General features: G+C 43.3%; 1 long non-coding RNA gene across 1 annotated transcript; it reads left to right on the top strand.

The window, feature by feature from the left end:
• The first annotated feature begins 877 nt into the window (after positions 1-877).
• LOC109944934 (uncharacterized) lies at positions 878-1,512 on the top strand. Its single transcript, XR_002268325.2, has 2 exons — positions 878-1,106; positions 1,256-1,512. It is a non-coding gene; the product is annotated as an uncharacterized lncRNA (long non-coding RNA).
• The last annotated feature ends 3,791 nt before the right edge of the window (positions 1,513-5,303 follow it).

The following is a 5,303-nucleotide window of genomic DNA, read 5'->3' as shown; positions in this document are numbered from 1 at the left end:
GTTGGGCCTGAGACTATGAAGTACTACTACTAGAATATAGAAATCAAGATTTATAGGCTATGCCTAATTATCTTTGCTTGTTGTCGTCGTGTTGTTGACTTATAATTAGGTCTTTAAAAATTTTATAGAGCTAGCAGACAAATCTATACAATATATATACTGTTATTTAATACATGGGGTAAGGCCCCACTAATCTGGGGGGCCTGGTCGAGGGCACCGTTGGACCCCGCCAGAGCCCGCGCTGGGTAGAGGAGGTTCCTCCTAGACTTGAGTTATCCAAGGATGTATGGTGACTGCTGTAGAAGCAAAAGGTGCCCTGGTAAATATAATCACCCAAATCTCAGAACAAGTATATGTGTACGTGCCATACAAGAACCCATGGCCTGCATCGGTACCATCACTCGGATTTCAGGGCAGAATATTGCATCCCGTTTTGTCAACACAACCATGATGAACCACAACCACACAAGTACGTACTTGTATCATATATATAATCGCCTCGGTCTTCGGGATACCCTGCCACAGTAAAATAAACCACCTAGACAGCGTGGATCAAAACGGGTTCGTGGGCCACGCTTAAATCTAGAAACGGTAAGCCAGCGTACCCTTAACATGTTTGCCTCCTCTCCTATGTAACGTTATGAACATGTCGTGTCAGGTTTTTAGCAAAGTTAACTGGGCATCCATTCCCTCCGTCTTAAAATAGTATTTATTTTAGCATTTGTTTTTTTATGTCTGTATTTTTCAAATAGAACCTGGATTCGGTGCGATACTGTCATCAATGTCCCTTTCAAAAAGATACTGTCATCAATGTGCCACACGTGCAGTGTCGTCTAGCTATGTACTGTAAACCAAGATGCTCACAGGATCCCAGGAGGCAGGAGCTGAGCCATCTTGTCAGATTTCCAAGAATCGTACATGAGCCGCTGTCCTGGAAGGCAAAAGGCCAAAAAGGAGAGAAGAATCGGTCCGCCGCAGAGCTCTTCAGATGAAGCATCAGAACCAGAACCAGAGGTGCTGGTGCTCGTTCCTCAGCCGTAAGCTGCTCGCGGTCCTCATCTCTGTCGCCCTCCTTGCCGCGATGCTCACGGGCTCCGTCACAGGAGGTAACAACACCGTCTTCTCTTTTATTGCCTGATACATTTTGCTTGCTCACGCTATGCTTGGTACCCAAGCGTATGCAGTTTCCAGTTGCACTCCGTAGTCCGTACACGGTACATACATGCATTCAGCTTACGCTCTGCTAAACTTACAGTACCGGTGTACATGGGCGGGAGAGTGGACGGCGTGTCGCCTCCGGCGCCGACCTCCAGCGGGAGTCCTCATTCAGCTTCTGTTCTTCCAGACAATGGCTAGTCCCAAGTCCGAACACGGTGTGGCATCTCGACGCGACGTCTCCTTCTTCTTGTGTTCTTCCAACTCGAAACGGAGTTGTTGCCTTCTCCTCCCCCTTTTGTGTCCTGTGGCAACATATATACAGACATGTTCTTCGCCTGTTAGTTACCTGACGCACACCCAAGCCGACTGTCCAACTTGCTGTAGCAACAATCCCAATTTCCACTAGGGAAAGAAGAAGAACGAACGAACGACCTATAGCTTTAGTAGTTTGCTGAACAAATGGTACCGCGATTCAGTTCAAGCGTCATCGTTTTCAGATTTGCGAGTACCTCTCCCGTTCCTATGCACCAAACCATCATTTGAATAGCGCATTGCACTCTACTGAATTGACAGCAGCGGCAGCAGCCATGGGCAGGCGAGGGCACGGCGAGCCGCCTCCGCCGCCGGTCTCCGACGCTAGCCATCACCAGTCTTCCAGGTCTCCACGTCACGGCGTGCAGCCCCTGCCACCAGACACAAGCTAGACGAGAACCGGTGGGACATCTCGACATCGTTTGCTGTGCTGTGTTGTTCAAAGAGAAGCTATATCTTCCCCACAAAAAAAAAAATGAAAAGCCAGTGAAGAAACTTCCCAGATCCCGTTCCATATTGCAAAAGTTTCTAGCGTTTGTTCCTCTTACAGATGGATCACTCAGTGGATACCCTTTCTTTGCACTAAGCTGTGTGGAGTGATCGCAGGTGCCATCCCGTTCTTTTTATGTAATCTTAAATCCCTTTTTTCCAATGCAGTAACTTTTTTCAAGCAAACTGTTGCAATTTATTAATGAACCGAACAACCAATATGCTAGAGTGGATAGTGTAGACTGATTTTACCATGAACTGAATTTACACTAGTAAAATCTAATTTTTCATCCTCCAACTTGCATGCCAGTCTGATTTTCAATCATGACAGGGAGAAATCGAGAACTGTAGCAAGGATAGGAAAACAGTACCAGTACCAATTGCTAAGGATAACGCTTGTTTTGCAATCAGGCCTCAAATGCAAGCGTGTAAGTAAGACTCTTGATTCGTTAGATTATGATCCAATCATATATCATATTTAACTCTTTAATTTTTACACTATTGGTTCACGTAGATTTATATAAAAAACTTAATAATTCATATTTATCTACGGTTGCATTGTGATCTAACGGATCAGAAAAAACACTTGTACGTAAGGCCTAACCGTATAATAGTCGTTGCCATTTCTAAGAGCAATACCGGGAATCATTCTGTATTAACAAGACTAGAGATTTTGGTAAAAAAATAAACCCTTCATATATCTCTAGATATTACTACTTTTTTCTGATTTATCCCTACCTAAACAAAAATATAGAAAATAATTTATATTCAAATTTCTACTAATATAAAACACCAGTTTTCACTGTCATCGTGTGTCAATACTTTTACAAAATCCCCCTTATTTTTTTGTAATCAACATGTGGTTGAAGCCTCTTCATCCGGACTCCCTCCTCCCTCCCACAGCGACAACACATCCGCCGATCTCGCCCACCTCCACAAGCGCTACTCTCGCACGCCCCCTCCCCCCACGCGTGATGTCACCGGCCTACGATGACCTGTCGCTCGTTTTGTCTGCGTGCCATCGCAACGCACGAGCATGCTACTAGTCAAACGCAGACTAGGAAAAGTAAATTTAAGAAACACTATATTGCGGTCTCTATAGAGGAATAGGGGCGTGGGTAGAGGGTAGAGGTGGTAATGAGCTTTAAGGGTTGGATCAGATTAGGACCGTGCTCTATTTCTATTTACTTTTAAATTAAAATTATTTAAGGGCTTAAACAAATTGTAAAGAAATATTTAGATCATGATTCGTTATCACTCCTAGACGTGGGTCCATCCGTCAAAAATTGACTGGGCCATTTTATATATTGGCTAAAGTTGAAAACATAATGTCCAGTCCAATCAGTTGGGTCTAAAAAACACCCGACCCTCCTAGCAAAGATATATAGGCTAGGCTTATAGGTGTACATTTGGGCCGGGCCTGATGGGCCGGCCCGAAGCACGAAAAAAAGCACGGTCCAGGCACGTCACGGCATGACATGAAATATTTTAGTGTCGGATCGGGTTTGGGCCGAGGTCGCGGCCCACGGGCGGGCATGAGCACGGCCCGTTTAAGGCAGGCACGAAATGGCTCATATAGAGGCATGAAAAGGCCCATATATTTATTAAAATCACACTTCATTCGACACTTTCATGTACTTGATAAAGAACACAAAGCTAGAGATAATGTTAGTTAGATGTTTTTGTAGCTTTAAATTAGAGTATGTGATGTAATTTTATTTTTTGTTATGAACATTAGATAATGAACTGAACTTACGAACTTTATATAGAGCTGATTATACTCTTTTTCTTTCTAACAAAATGATTTGTAAACGAGGTAGTCATTGCATAGCTCTGATAACTTAATACAAATATTATATTTGCTTTTGGTCAAATTTATTTGTCTTATCTTTTATTTGTTTTATTAAATTTGTTTTGAATTTCGGGCTCTGACGTGAATTTCGGGCCAAAAACTGAATTTCGGGCCAAAAATTGAATTTCGGGCCTTAATGTGAATTTTGGGCTTTTATAATTTTGGGCCGCTCGAAATGAGCTTGGCACATTTAAGCAATTACGGGTCGGGCCGTGGGCCGAGGGCTAGGCCCGTGGGCCGGCCCGGCACGGCCCGAAATTCAAACGGGTCGGGCCGACCCGAAATTCAAACAATACGGGCCTTTTCGGGCTTGGGCTAGGCTGGGCCCGGCGGCCCGAATGTACACCTATAGCTGAGCTTCAATGAGGTTTGTTTCCGATACATCGTACACGTATGGTAAGACTAGCTTTAACAATAAACATATATAGTTCTGAACTCTAAAATATAGTGGTTGTATCCTACTTTTTTTCTCTAACAAGAGACTCTAAAGGGTCCTCTAAAATTTGGAGGGAGGCCTGCATCTGCTATTAATAGAGGGCGTACGGTCGTCCTCTATGCACTGTGTTTATTTGTTGTGCATCTCATTCATGTGGCCACAATTGGTAAAAAAAATACTTCCTCCGTTCATAAATATATGATACCGTTGACTTTTAAAAAAACTTTGATCGCTCATCTTATTAAAAAAATGAGTTAGTCATTTATTTTTTTGTGATTTGTTATATCACTTAGGGTAGTTTGTACTTAACTTAAAATTTTACATTTTTAAATAAATATTTTGAATAAGACGAGTGGTCAAAATTTTTCAAAAAAATCAACGGTGTCATATATTTGTGAATGGAGGTAGTAATAAAGAAAGTGAAATCTAGTACACTGTTGATATAGCCAATAAAATTTAGATGGTATTCCTGGAGATGGAGAAGATATATATGATATAATCTTTTAGAGAGTACCGTAAAAATAGAGAATATTTATTTAAAAGATGAAATTTAAGAAACGTTGCTGAAGAACTTGGTCTGGTAGACAGTAGGTGATCTTTCACCTCCGGCTCGATCAACGTCCAAACATACTTGTCGGCGTTTTGGACCCGCGAGGACCCTCAACCGATCAGTGAATTTGATGTTGCGTGTCCCTGCCCAGATGGGTTGATGCAAGATGAAATACAAGAGGGGGATGAGGCTTATATTATCTTGCACCGGGATGCTCGTAGTAGGGGTTACAAGCGTCGCGAGAGAGAGAGGGTTTGGCCTTGGAGCGAGCCATCTGAGTTAGCCTCCTTTGCGTCCGCCCTCTCTTATCTGCTTGCGTGTGTCCGTCTCCTTTAGGAAGGCCTTGGACATCCCCTTTTATAGATACAAGGAGATGGTCCAGCTGTACAATGGGGGTGTAGCTATGTGTTAACGTGGCCGGCGGAGAAGTGCTTGAGCCCTGTATATGTGCTAACGTGGCTGTCGGAGAAGTGCTTGAGCCCTGTAGAAGCGTAGCTGACGGTGCA

Source organism: Zea mays, chromosome 3, assembly GCF_902167145.1.
Source record: "Zea mays cultivar B73 chromosome 3, Zm-B73-REFERENCE-NAM-5.0, whole genome shotgun sequence".
NCBI classification, from domain to species: Eukaryota; Viridiplantae; Streptophyta; class Magnoliopsida; order Poales; family Poaceae; genus Zea; species Zea mays.
The sequence above is the reverse complement of the archived record's forward strand: the minus strand, read 5'-3'. Positions and strand labels throughout refer to the sequence as shown.